The sequence below is a fragment of the Podarcis vaucheri genome, assembly GCF_965113315.1.
Source record: "Podarcis vaucheri genome assembly, chromosome: 3".
In the NCBI taxonomy this organism is placed as follows: domain Eukaryota; kingdom Metazoa; phylum Chordata; class Lepidosauria; order Squamata; family Lacertidae; genus Podarcis; species Podarcis vaucheri.
In genome coordinates this window covers 118,432,016-118,446,974 of record NC_138761.1, presented here as the reverse complement: position 1 = coordinate 118,446,974, position 14,959 = coordinate 118,432,016, and the positions used below count along the sequence as shown (strand labels likewise).

At 44.9% G+C, this 14,959-nt stretch overlaps 1 protein-coding gene and 1 long non-coding RNA gene across 3 annotated transcripts in view; one reads left to right on the top strand and one right to left on the bottom strand.

The window, feature by feature from the left end:
• Positions 1 to 14,959, bottom strand: part of FGF18 (fibroblast growth factor 18) — a 248,047-nt gene that overhangs the window by 203,790 nt on the left and 29,298 nt on the right. The gene's annotated exons all lie outside the window — the stretch shown is intronic.
• Positions 8,790 to 14,399, top strand: LOC309528898. The gene is made up of 2 exons (XR_014217970.1): positions 8,790 to 8,937; positions 14,309 to 14,399. It is a non-coding gene; the product is annotated as an uncharacterized lncRNA (long non-coding RNA).

The window sequence follows — 14,959 nt, the reverse complement described above, 5'->3', positions numbered from 1 at the left end:
TGTTGCACGTGCTGCTGCAAACTTTGCAGTGCAAAGCCAGGCCGGGGAGCCATCTTAAGTTGAGGCTGCATAGGCCTTGTGGTGCATGTGATTCAGATTCTATTCAGTTGAACCTCTGGTTACAAAGTTGGTTGGACAGTGTTCTCGAAGCTACCAGCATGAGTTTGACCAGACTGCAGGAGGACAGGAAGACTGGAGTGCCTAGAACAGGTGAGGCTGCAGGTCCCTTATTTTGGCTGCCGGCCCCTTATTTTCAAGGCTGCTGGTCCCTTATTTTCAAATCTGTAAGTTGACAGCTATGCAACTCCCATCATCCCTAGCTAACAGGACCAGTGGTCAGGGATTATGGGAATTGTAGTCCCAAAACATTTGGAGGGCCGAGTTTGGTGATGCCTGCCTTATAGTGAGTCAGTCCATTGGTCCATCAAGCTCAGAATTTCTGACCCATGAGCCTTATCGGGGCCACTGGAGCTCTCTGGCCACTCCATATCCACCTGCTCTGTTGCTGGTGTCACGTAAGTTAAGTATAGTAATTTATTTCCCTGAGATTGTCAATGCTTGTACGAATTCTCTAGAGTTCTCATGTGATTGGCTAACATTGGTCACATGGGCGATTCCATTTTATGTGATGCAAGACGACTGTGTTTTAGAATCCACTGTGAACACTGCTGTGTTGAATAGAGTGTTGGAGTGCTTTTCCCCTGCTTGAAAGCAAGAGAGCAAAGCTGCAGGAGAGGGTAAAAGAGAAAATGTCTCCTCGGAGCTAAAGGAGATACAGAAGACTGAGTGCTGAGCTCTGCAAAGAGAGGGAAATGCAGTTGTTTGGAAGTTAGAAGAAGCCTACGCTTGGACAGTCATGTGACTGTAAATATTATGTTTCAATTCATCTATACGTTTCTGCAAGTAAAATGTTTGAATGTTAAAGTCTGGACATTGGTTTAATTTTCGAAGAAGGGTGTCAGTCATACATATGATTTGAACTTTGTTGCGATGTCGCAGCTCTGACTTCAACAATATACAGTGGTACCTCGGGTTAAGTACTTAATTCGTTCCGGAGGTCCATTCTTAACCTGAAACTGTTCTTAACCTGAAGGACCACTTTAGCTACTGGGGCCTCCTGCTGTTGCCACGCCGCCAGAGCACGATTTCTGTTCTCATCCTGAAGCAAAGTTCTTAACCTGAAGCACTATTTCTGGGTTAGTGGAGTCTGTAACCTGAAGCGTATGTAACCTGAAGTGTATGTAACCTGAGGTACCACTGTACAAACTTAACTAAAACCGCACTTAAAACACATATTTTAAAACTAAGTAGTTTAGGCAATAATGCATAAGGTTTGCTTAGTTTTTTTAAAAGCTGTACTGTTTTTAATATTCTTTTGGAAGCCGCCCAGACCTGGGCAAGCCGTATGGTCTTCAGCTGGTGCCAAAAGGAGCACAACGATGGTGCCAGCGGAAGTTCTCTGGGGCAGTTGTTCTCTAACCAGGGCACCAATGCTAAAAATGCCCTCTCCTTGGTGATTACTAGCTTCATTTGGCTGGAGCCTCTGAAGGTGGTTAGGATAGGTCCCTATGGTGGTCTTTCAGGCAGCGTGGTTCCAAACCGTTTAGGGCTTGGAGGCTAAAGCCAGCACTTTAAGTTGAGCCCAGGAACAGACGGGCATAGGCGCCGACTCCATGGGGCTTGAGGGGGCTGGAGCCCCCTCAAAAAAAAATTTGGGGGGGCTCAGCCCCCCCAATAATCTCGGGCGGGCGCCCTTCCAGCAGAGCGCCGCCGCCGTCCCCCGCCTCCTCCTCACCTGCTCCTTCGCCAGCCAGCCAGCCGCGCGCCCTAATCGGAGGCACTGCCGGAAATCCCGCGAGAACAGGGGATTCCGACTGGCCACACCTCCCAGCCAGCCAATCGGCTGGCTGGGGGGCGTGGCTTGCCCTATTTAGGGCTGGAGCCACTTTATTTGCATATTCATGAGCTTATTTATTATTCATGAGCTTTCCCGGGCCCCCCCAATATTTTTTCTAAGTCCGCGTCCCTGCAGACGGGGGCCAGTAGGGGAAATTAATCAAGTGACAATCCCATGGTGTTTTCTTGCTTACTGTCAGGGAACTGCCATCAAAGGCAAGAGGAGAGGTAAGACGCTCCAGTGATGCAGGGGAGGGAACTAGCAAGGCGAGAGAGAGAGCTTCCGCTGGGGAAGGAAATCCAGGGGACACCAGGGAGAAAGGGGAGGCTGAGAGTACTGCGGAGGGGAGGCTCCGAGACTCTTCCAGTGAGATCAGCGGAGAGAGCTCAGGACCTCCGCTTGGCACGCCTACGCTGCGCAGAAGGCTTCCGCGCAGAGAATCTAGGAGGAGACTTGGAGTCAAAGAATTTCTATGTTGGAGGAAGTTTAGGAGACACCCACTGACGGATTCTGCCAGTGACTAAGACAGTCACGTTGTAAGGGCTGTCAAACCAGGGAAAGGTTTAGCTATACAACCAGCTTGGAGCAGTTTGCGGTTTACGCACAAGCAACCCCAATTCCCATTACACTTACACACATAGCACCCCAAGCGCTGTGTGCATTTGCTTCTACTATAATGCGAAAGTGAAGCTGATCGGAATGCCCTGTTTTGTTTTTAAAGATGGTTATCTTCCACACTCATACATATGTAGGGAGTTCACACCATGCGTCGGAGTCTAATGTTTTGCGGATTCAGGGGAACCTGAAAAGAGACATTTTTTTGCAACAGAGCATTGAACGGAGCATTTATACTGGGGGCGTATAAAACCGGCTGTAACATTTGTTGGAAATGTAAAGAAAAGGAAGGGACTTTTTATCATATGTGATGGGAATGTAAAGAAGTTTTTAAAAATTGGGAAATGATATATATTGAATTGAAGAAAATGTTTAAAATGACATTTGTAAAAAAGCCAGAAGCATTTCTGTTAGGGATTGTAGGACAAGACCTGCCAAGGAAAATAAAGAATTTATTTATGTATGCTACAACAGCGGCAAGAGTCTTGATAGCACAAGGATGGAAGAATGAAGAAACCCCAACAAAAGAACAGTGGCAAGAGAAATTGACGAACTACGCAGAACTGGCAGAATTGATATACAAATTGCGAGACAAGGACAACTGTGATTTCAAGGAGGAATGGGAATTTTATACAAATTATTTAAAAACACCACAAAATGAATTGGACTCCTTGGCAGGTTTTGAATAAGCATACACAAATTTACTGCTGATAACATGGTAGACAGATAATGTAAGGATTTGTATAATTTTACAATAGGCAGAGAATAATATGGGCTGAGAAATCAGAGAGAGGAGCTGAGGGAAGTCTCTGGAGGAGGGGAGGGAGAGTTTGAGGGTGGTGGGAAAAGGGGGGGATAATGAAAATGATATGTTTTGATATGTTGTTATGTTGAAATTGCTACTAAAAACATTTTTAAAAACAGAATTAGAACTGGGGACACCCCTCTCGGCCATGAAGCTCAATGGATGGTGGTGATAATCACTATAACTTAGCCTAACCTCACAGAGTTGTTATAAGAATAGAAGTGAGGGAAGCTTTATCAGAGGGAAACTGGCCACTCCAGGCACTCGGCTTAAGATCCTTGTTGACCTCCCCGTCTGCGTCTCCCGGCAGGATACAGGCTAGGTCACTATCGGCGATCCTCCTCAAGCGTGAGAAGAACACACCACTCTCCCCTCCTCCCTGCTTGCCCAGGGAGGAGAAAGAGTCAGACAGAAATGTATTTACATTGCTTTATTTCTGTCTTTGCAGCAGTACAGAGAAATACGTCTGCACTCATCAGACTCCAAACAGCAGAGAGAATAAACTCCACCCCTGTACTTCCAGTACAGGTCAAATGACACTCTGAGCTAACATCCGGTGCTCAGCACAATGAATAGACTGTCCCTTTGGTCTCACGGTACAGTCCCAAATATCAACATCCTGTTTTGCATTCCAGCCAGCTGCAGCTCGCTCTCGCATTGCTGCTTTTCTGTAACAGTTTATTGCCTTAAGCTCTTTGGAAGTGGGGGTGGAATAAGGTCTAAATAATAATTCTGGCATGAGAATGGTTTTTTTGTTTTTGTTTTTTTAAAACCACTCAGGTTACAATCCTATGCACACTTACTTGGGAGTAAGTCCATGCATGGAATCAGGTTACCCTTGTAGCTCAGGGGTCAAACGTCCTCTTTGTATTCGGAAGCTTCCAGTTCAATACCCAGCACCTGGGAGAAGTTCCTGTCTGAAGACCTGCTGCCAGTCACTGCGGCCCACAAGTGGGGAACCTTTGGCCCTCCAGATGTTTCTGAAACATAACTCCCATCAAAATGACATATAATGAATTGGGGAAAGATGTTTAAAATGACATTTGTAAAAAACAACAACCCACAAGCCTTTTTGCTAGGTGTTTCAGGTCAAGAACTGCCGAAAGAAAAATGAAAATTTTTAATGTATGCTACAACAGCGGCAAGAATTCTATTAGCTCAAGGTTGGGAGACTGGAGACGTACCAACGAAAGAACAATGGCAAGAAAAACTGATGAACTATGCAGAATGAGCAAAATTAACCAACAAATTACATGAAATACAAGGACAATAACCTTGGATTACATACGCTTCAGGTTACATACGCTTCAGGTTACAGACTCCGCTAACCCAGAAATAGTGCTTCAGGTTAAGAACTTTGCTTCAGGATGAGAACAGAAATTGTGCTCCGGCGGCGTGACAGCAGGAAGCCCCATTAGTTTAAGTGGTGCTTTAGGTTAAGAACAGTTTCAGGTTAAGTACGGGCCTCCGGAACGAATTAAGTACTTAACCCGAGGTACCACTGTAGTGGCTTTGAAAAAGAATGGGAACCTTTTACAACTTATCTACAGAGACAACAAAAAGAGATGGACTCATTGGCAGGTTTTGAATAAACATTTACAATTTTATTTAAGTAAAATGTGGAGAAAAACAATGCAATAACATTTAACATGCAGATGATAACAAAAAAAACGCAACAAACCAGGAGGGGAAGATGAGGAAAGTCAATGGGGGAGGGGGGGAGAGATTGAAAAATGTAAAATTGGATAATTGTTTTTGCAAACTGTTACAAAAAATTCAATAGAATATTTTTTAAAAAAAAAAGAAACACAACTCCCATCAGCCCTAGTAAGCATGCCCAATGGCCAGCTATGATAGGAACTGTTGTTGTTGTGGTTGTTTAGTCGTTTAGTCGTGTCCGACTCTTTGTGACCCCATGGACCAGAGCATGCCAGGCACTCCTGTCTTCCACTGCCTCCCGCAGTTTGGTCAAACTCATGCTGGTAGCTTCGAGAACACTGTCCAACCATCTCGTCCTCTGTCGTCCCCTTCTCCTTGTGCCTTCAATCTTTCCCAACATCAGGGTCTTTTCCAGGGAGTCTTCTCTTCTCATGAGGTGGCCAAAGTCTTGGAGCCTCAGCTTCAGGATCTGTCCTTCCAGTGAGCACTCAGGGCTGATTTCCTTAAGAATGGGAGAGGTTTGATCTTCTTGCAGTCCATGGGACTCTCAAGAGTCTCCTCCAGCACCGGAATTCAAAAGCATCAATTCTTCAGCGATCAGCCTTCTTTATGGTCCAGCTCTCACTTCCATACATCACTACCGGGAAAACCATGGCTTTAACTGTATAGACCTGTAGTTCAGACTATACGGACTATAGGAACTGTAGTTCAGCCAAATCTGGAGGGCCAAAGGTTCCCCACAGCTGGTGTAGAGCTGAAGAGAGACCCAATGGTCTGAATCAGAATAGGGCAAGTCTCTCTGTCCCCACGCTCTTGCTTTGTCTTGTGGAAGGCAGAATAGAAAAAGAGCCGAAAAGTGACCCAATCTTATAGCTTTCTACATTTCTGACAGAATTTACCAACTCTGGTACAGGGAGTGAGAACGGCTTTTCATGTCTGATTTCCCACCCAGCGATTCCAGTCACACTAAATTTAGCGAGATAAGAGCATTAGCCTCTTAGACTTAATTGGTTTCAGTCGATTGATCAAACTGACAGTGAAGAACGTGAGCAACTTCAAAGAAAGGTCTCTTGTGTTTTTTCCTTACCTGGCTAAATTAAGTGCCATCGTGGCATCCACCTCTCGCACTGGCTCTTTTCTTTGGAAACGTTATTCAGGAAGAAAGGTGGGTGTGGAATATGGCACCAGTGCTATACAGTATTGTCATTCATTTCAAGGATTTCCCTACATTGACGAGAAATGGGTAAACAACCCAGTTTCAGTGCTTAGGGCAGAAATTAACCAAATTCTGGGCTCTCTAACCCATGGGTAGGCAAACTAAGGCCCAGGGGCCGGATCTAGCCCAATCACCTTCTAAATCCGGCCTGTGGATGGTCCGGTAATCAGTGTGTTTTTACATGAGTATAATGTGTCCTTTTATTTAAAATGCATCTCTGGGTTATTTGTGGGGCACAGGAGTTCGTTCATTTATTTATTTTTTCCAAAATATATTTCGGCCCCCTGCAAGGTCTGAGGGACAGTGGACCAGCCCCCTGCTGAAAAAGTTTGCTGACCCCTACCTAACCCAAACCAGATTTTTTTCTAAAAAAATTCCTTCCAGTGGCACCTTAAAGACCAACTAAGTTAGTTCTTGGTATGAGCTTTCGTGTGCATGCACACTTCATGCATGCACATGAAAGCTCATACCAAGAACTAACTTAGTTGGTCTTTAAGGTGCCACTGGAAGGAATTTTTTTATTTTGACTATGGCAGACCAACACGGCTACCTATCTGTAACCAGATTTTTTTCTAATTGAGTTGTTTACCCAAGTAGAAACAGAAGAATCCAAAAGGATAAACTACAGGTAACTCGCAACTTATGTGCATTTAATTCACTTTTCTGTGCTTGGCAATAATAATAATAATAATAATAATAATAATAATAATAATAATGGGGCAGAAAGGGGGCAGCCGTACAGGAAAAATAGACATGGGCAATCCCACCTGCCATTGAACCCAATGTGTTTTGACTATACGTGATTTTTATCCCCAGAACTTAAACCCCGCGTAAATCAAGAGTTGCCTCTGTTACTAGCTCCAAAGCAAAATAAATAAGAATAAACGGTTGCTCAAATCAGTTGTACCCTCCTTGTCCGAACGGTTGCACACCTACGATGGAACATGGGTTGCTTCCAGACTGCCATTATTTCAGAAGAGATTCAATCACATACCTGAAATTTAGGCTTGTGTAATTAAAATGTTCTGTTGTCCTGGTGCAGCAAGGTGACTTTTTTTTTAAAAAAGGGACTTTTGTGATTAGGAAAGTGCATTGGAAAAGTGTGTGGTGATTAATAGGAAGACATATAACCGCTGCACAAGCAGATCAGGACAAATGCAGGAAGAATACCTGCAGCCATTTAACCTCCTCATAGACAAATTGGAACTAATGCTCAGTAAAAAACTGGCTGTGATCCAAGCTCTGTGTAAGCTTCTTGCTAGCAAATCAGAATGGATGCTTCACAAGCAGGTTGCCTGGAGGAGGCCATAGTGGGATGTACACACACAGGAACAAGTGCTGTGTTGCTGTCACTCACCCACACTCACTGTGGAAAGGCAACGGCGACTGGTAGCTTGCAGAAGGAAAAGCAATTATTGGGAAGCTGTAGGCATCACCTGTCTGGAAACACCCCTAGAAGGGAAACAGGGAGGTAAAATGTGACTGTCCTGTTCAAAAATAGACATAGTGGAGTATTAAAACATAGCAGCTTTGGCTGACAGTTTTGCTGCTACAGACCGAGGTACATCTTAATGTAAAAGAAAAAATTCAGGAAGAATCTAAGGTAGCATATGGACAGCAAAACCCATGTAGGCAGCCAGAAAGACTTCTGGTTGTTACACCCAAGTAGGGAGGGACATCACCTTGCCAACAAAGGCCCGTATAGTTAAAGCCATGGTTTTCCCAGTCGTGATGTATGGAAGTGAGAGCTGGACCATAAAGAAGGCTGCTGGCCAAAGAATTGATGTTTTTGAATTATGGTGCTGGAGGAGACTCTTGAGAGTCCCATGGACTGCAAGAAGATCAAACCTCTCCATTCTGAAGGAAATCAGCCCTGTGCTCACTGGAAGGACAGATCCTGAAGCTGAGGCTCCAAGACTTTGGCCACCTCATGAGAAGAGAAGACTCCCTGGAAAAGACCCTGATGTTGGGAAAGATGGAGGACACAAGGAGAAGGGGAAGACAGAGGACGAGATGGTTGGACAGTGTTCTTGAAGCTACCAGTATGAGTTTGGCCAAACTGCGGGAGGCAGTGGAAGACAGGAGTGCCTGGTGTGCTCTGGTCCATGGGGTCACGAAGAGTTAGACATGACTAAACGACTAAACAACAACAACAGGGAGGGACAAAGTGTAGAGGTTTCAAGGACAGGAAAAAGAGGCAAAGCCGCCTTCTCTCATATTTTCTGGAGCTGACGCTCATTATCCCTGTCTTCACAATGAGAAAACATTCCTTCAGGTGTTGCCAGACTATAACTCCCATCATGCTTGACCATTGAGTGCGCTGGCTGGGTCTGATGGGAGCTGAAGTCCAACAACGTCTTCTAGAGGGCTGCAGGTCTTCCATCCCTCAAGTGTGATGCTGAATAACTGTGGAATTGCACCAATTCCTTCCAAATGACCGCAGGAATCCACCCCATTTCTGACTGCCCATTGGAATGCCGTAAATAAGGACTGCTTCATGGTAGTCTTTGGGGACTCTCCACAAATTATTTCAGGGTGGTCTTTAGGGGCTATCGCTAAATGGTTAAACGGAAAAAGTGTTTCACTTCCAGATGGCCATTGAGGTGACTGAGAATGACTGAATGATGATCTGTAAGAAACATCAGGAGCAACACAACCCACCAACCACTTAAACCTTCTTCCTGCCCCTGGTGACCCCAGCCATTAAGAATCAGGCCTTCCCTTTTCATCTGCATCACTGCATGGGTCCGTTCTGGCTTCTGCCTCTTCATCACTCTAAAGTGCGATGGGATGTTTTTAACTGGCCTTGACTGATAGCCGTCGAGATGTGTCTGTCTATACTACCCATTACTGCGCAATCACAACAAGCCATTCTTCACAGAGATGTCAAAAGCGCTCCGTAAATGAAAACCGTGGCGAAACGGACTTTTCTTTGGCGAACGGAGGCTTCCTAAACATTGACTTTTGATTGTACGAGTAACGTTTCCTGACACTGTGAGTAAAAAGCGCAATCTGTTTGCCTCCCTTTCTTGTTGTTAAGACATGGTTTTGTTTTTGCCTAGCTTCTCTTTTGAAGAAGCAGTTTTGAAACAGAAGCAGCAGAGGGTGCTATAGACTGCTAGCAGGAGCTTTGCACATAAGAAAAGATGGGTAAGCGATGGGGAGAGATTTTATTAACTTTCTGCGATACAACAGCAACCTTTTGTTTAGTCGCTACAAGCAACAATTCTAGATGGGGCTTGCTCCAATTGAGTGCTAAAGAGCAGGTTTTCATGGGGAAAGCTCCCAGGAAAAACAAAAATAGCTCACACGCTCAGAGACAGAGCTTTTAAGTGTGGACCTGCACTTTAAAAGACTGGGGCAAAAAGTTAAATGGGGGCAGGGTTGGTTCAAGGCAAAGGTAAAGGGACCCCTGACCATTAGGTCCAGTCGTGACCGACTCTGGGGTTGCAGCGCTCATCTTCCTTTACTGGCCGAGGGAGCTGGCATACAGCTTCCAGGTCATGTGACCAGCATGACTAAGCCTCTTCTGGCGAACCAGAGCAGCGCACGGAAATGCCGTTTACCTTCCCGCCTATTTATCTACTTGCACTTTGACGTGCTTTCGAACTGCTAGGTTGGCAGGAGCAGGGACCAAACAAGGGGAGCTCACCCTGTCGTGGGGATTTGAACCGCCGACCTTCTGATCGGCAAGTCCTAGGCTCTGTGGTTTAACCCACAGCGCCACCCGTGTCCCTAAGGCTGGTGTAGAGCTCTCCATTTCAGAAGTTCACCATCCCCACTGGTTGAGGGTGAAAGGAATTACCACAAAGGGCAGGCCTTCACACACTCATACCCACTTGGCCGTGCCGGATTTACGTATATAAGCTAAACAAACTATATCTTAGGGCCCCCTCTCTTGGGGGGCCCCCAAAAAAATTAAAGGAAAAAACCCTGGATGTACATTTCCAAAATATAAGATAAAAACAAATAAAATAAAACCTACATACAGCAACAGTGTTTTGTGTTGTGTTGTTGTCCTATGATGTAAGTCATGGGCCCCGCCTGCTCCCTAAAATATCACTGGTTTGCTCATTTTTATATCTGGGGTGCCTACATTCTGCATGGACCGGTTGCATGGCAACATGTGCAAATGGCTTTAGATACCTGTTAGGTCCGTAAATTACCATATAGCATATATGGGTAAGCTCCCGTTGCTCGGTCCCTGCTACTGCCAACCTAGCAGTTCGAAAGCACCTCAAAGTGCAAGCAGATAAATAGGTACTGCTCCGGCGGGAAGGTAAACGGTGTTTCCGTGCGCTGCTCTGGTTCTCCAGAAGCGGCTTAGTCATGCTGGCCACATGACCCGGAAGCTGTACGCCGGCTCCCTCAGCCAATAAAGCGAGATGAGCACCGCAACCCCAGAGTCGGCCACGACTAGACCTAATGGTCAGCGGTCCCTTTACCTTTACTAGAGAAAACTCTGCCTTTTCTTCTCATTGAAATCTAAAGCAGCTCACACAATACTGTGTCAAACCCTAGCATGCCAGTACTTCCACCCATTGACAGCTTTACTTGCATGCCTGCAACAGACTTTGTATATTGTGCTACATCATCCTTCCCCAACCTAGTGTCCTAGTGTCATCGGGCCACAACTCCCATCACCATTGGCCATTGGCCATGTTGGTTGGGGCTGATGGGAGTTGAAATCCAGCAACTCCTGGAGAAGGCTGTCCCTAAGTTACAGAGCTACTCTTGCTTCCAGTGTATGCTGCTCATGTATTCATTGCATAAATGTATTGTTATAATGAAGAGATAATGCAATATAGAGTCGATGTAAATATACAGATGTAGATGTCTGCAATGTCTCAAGCTCCCAGGATATAAACTATGTTTTACGACATGAATCAATAGAGCTTCATTAGTAGAAGGCAATGCAAAATATCCTCTTTGGGCACCGAGGGCAGATAAGTCATATACCTGTATAGTCTCTGTATGCACATGTGTAGCCGATAAACACTTTTGAGATGAAAACATACTTGCTTTGTGGTACCTTTACAATGGTGTGTGTGTGTGTGTGTGTGTGTGTGAGAGAGAGAGAGAGAGAGAGAGAGAGAGAGAGAGAGAGAATCTCATCTCTTCAGGCACCTGTCACTCATTTCCTACCCCTCTGACCAACCTGGTGGGGACTGATGGGAACTGGAGTCCAGACACATCTGGTAGGCCAAAGGTTCTCCAGTCTTGGTTGAAATCCCTGCAATGTTTGATCAGCCAGTTTCCAAAGTCAGCAGAATTTGAAAAAAGGCTTGCCGTGCAATGTGGAAAGCTGCTGTTAATGGGAGAGTAAGATTTTACAAGGCTTGTTGGGTGTGAGCAAGCAATTGTATGTACCCAAAGGGATTCGTAGGCTCACAGCCCAGATAATCTTATAATGAACTTGGAGGTTCCTGCAAAACATTCCCCCCCAAAATTCCAAAAGACAACAAAAGAGTTCCAGTAAGTTTCATAAAATGTCTTGTGTGCATTCCTCACCAAAAGCATAACACATTGTCAACAAGTAATATGGAAATTCACCAGAATGATTATTTTCCTGTAGAAGTTCTGAGACAAACAATCGCATAAGTGAATCAATGAGTGAAGTTAGTGATATGAAACTTGCTGCATTGATTAGAATGTCATGGGCCTAATTCTGCGATTTCATCCAGAATTAAAGTGCTCTCTCTGGACTACTCATTGCTTGGGTAAGTGAGACGAATTTAAACAACGTTACTGTTCCGTACGGGCCAGTCGTGTCCGACTCTAGGGTTGTGCGCCCATCTCACTTAAGAGGCCTGGGGCCAGCGCTGTCCTAAGACACTTCCGGGTCACGTGGCCAGCGTGACGAAGCTGCTCTGGCGAGCCAGCACCAGCGCAGCACACGGAAACGCTGTTTACCTTCCCGCTATAAAGCGGTACCTATTTATCTACTTGCACTTAGGGGTGCTTTCGAACTGCTAGGTAGGCAGGAGCTGGGACCGAAAGACGGGATTCGAACCGCCGACCATACGATCGGCAAGCCGTAGGCACTGAGGTTTTACCCACAGCGCCACCTGCGTTCCATACATTTAGGGGGTAGGGGATACTTAAGATTCCAAGCATTGCCTCAGAAAAAATCATGACATGAAAACCCGCATTTTGTATAGTGCCCTGGAACTGATAAAAGCATGTTAGTGTTTGTCTGGAATGTGATCATCTAAAAACAACTGAGAGGTATTAGGTGATGGAGCCGAAAACACAGCTAAAGATCTTGAAATTGTCATTCCCAGCCTGGCAGTATCAAAAAATCACTATGACAGTGTTATAACCTGTAGATCACAAAGAACAAAGATAATATCCTGCAAGCTGGCACACTGGGATAGTCATCTCTACAGGCTATTCTGAAGAGCAGTCAAAAATACATAAAAATTGATTTCTGCTATCCTGTGTTAGATAGAATTCTTGTTGAACTCAACGGATTATTCACCTCTAACACTAATTTGCTCTTTGGACCTCACGGGGGGCCTTGGAAAGAAAGGAACAGAGGGGGGAAAGTCAGTGAACAGAGAATCATATTCCTATTAGTGAAACTGGAAATTACGATGACTGTCTTATTTACACATATGGATTTCCAAAACCCTCCATGCTTGTATTAAGTGTGGATTATAACCCACTGGCGCTGTGGGTAAAACCTCAGTGCCTAGGACGTGCTGATCGTATGGTCGGCGGTTCAAATCCCCGCGGCGGGGTGAGCTCCCGTCGTTCGGTCCCAGCTCCTGCCCACCTAGCAGTTCGAAAGCACTCTTAAGTGCAAGTAGATAAATAAGTACCGCTTTATAGCGGGAAGGTAAACGGCGTTTCCGTGTGCTGCGCCGGTGCTGGCTCACCAGATGCAGCTTCGTCACGCTGGCCACGTGACCCAGAAGTGTCTTCAGACAGCGCCGGCTCATGGCCTCTAGAGCGAGATGAGCACGCAACCCTAGAGTCGGACACGACTGGCCCTTTACCTGGTACCTTTACCTTTACCTTTATAACCCAATCCAGCACATGTTTACTCAGAATTAAGCCCCTCTAGAGCCAACAGGGCTTACTCCCAGGTAAGTATATTTAGGACTGCAGTCAAAGGAGGAGCAACACCAATCTTTCCAAATATTAGGGTAATATCATCCTGTTTGGCTTTGTGCAGTGGTTAGTGTGTTGGACGAGGACCTAAAAGACAGGGCTTCATGAAGCTCGCTTGGTGACCTTAATAATAATAATAATAATAATAATAATAATAATAATAATAATAATTAATTAATTTATACCCCGCCCATCTGGCTGGGTTTCCCCAGCCACTCTGGGCGGCTTCCAACAAAACACTAAAATGCAATAACCTATTAAACATTAAAAGCTTCCCTAAACAGGGCTGCCTTCAGATGTCTTCTTGAGCCAGTCATTGTCTCCCAATCAACCTCACAAGGTTGTTGTGATGAGAAAATGGAAGAGAACAACGTTCACCGTCTTGAGCTGCCTAGGACTTGCCGATCGGAAGGTTAGTGTTTCGAATCCCCGCAACGGGGTGAGCTCCCATTGCTCGGTCCCTGCTCCTGCCAACCTAGCAGTTCGAAAGCACATCAAAGTGCAAGTAGATAAATAGGTACCGCTCCGGCGGGAAGGTAAACGGCGTTTCCGTGCGCTGCTCTGGTTTGCCAGAAGCGGCTTAGTCATGCTGGCCACATGACCCAGAAGCTGTACGCCGGCTCCCTCGGCCAATAAAGCAAGATGAGCGCCGCAACCCCAAAGTCACTGGTCCCTTTACCTTTTACACGTAATAATAGAACAAAATTGTTATTAATATTATTTTATTTTATTACATACAATATTACAAATACATATACATATTGCATAAACAAAAGAAAATTACAGAAAAAAGAAAGAGAAAAGAGAGAAAAACATAAAAGGAAAAAAAAGGGGAAAGGAAAGAAAAACTGAAAAATAAACATTTTTAATTATACATCTTTGTGGGGAATCCAAGCCTTCCTTTTACAACTTCTGGCTTGTCTCCCTGATTTGTATCTTGACTTCCCACCTCCTTTAAATGGTTCCTAATAATTCATAATTTCTTGTTGTCTGTATTCAGTTAGTAAGTCTGTGGAGAACAATCAAATTACCAGTGGGATTTTAATCTACACTAAGCCAAGTGAAGTCCTGGGAATGTCCTTTTTTCATGTAAGTTATGAAGACGTTCCATTCTCTCCTTATTCTCTCATTTGAATGGTTTCTTATCGATTCTGTAAGTTTAGCCAATTCTAAGTATTCACTTAGTTTTAAGAGCCATTCTTTTTTTGTTGGCAATATATTACTTTTCCAATTTTTTGCAATCACGATTCTGGGGCCCGTGGTTGTGTATAGAAGTACTCTTTCATTGTCCTTTGGAATGCCTGTTGTAAAAATTCCTAATAGTCATGCGAGAAGCCAAGTTACAGGGAACCAGGCAGAGGGCCTTCTCGGTAGTGGCGCCCTCCCTGTGGAATGCCCTCCCACCAGATGTCAAAGAGAACAACAACTACCAGACTTTTAGAAGACATCTGAAGGCAGCCCTGTTTAGGGAAGCTTTTAATGTTTGATGTATCACAGTATTTTAATATTCTTTTGGAAGCCGCCCAGAGTGGCTGGGGTAACCCAGCCAGATGGGCGGGGTATAAATAATAAATTATTATTATTATTATTATTATTAACAATAACAACAACAACAACTCTGGGTTTTTTTTGGAAAAGTGTGTCTGATCAT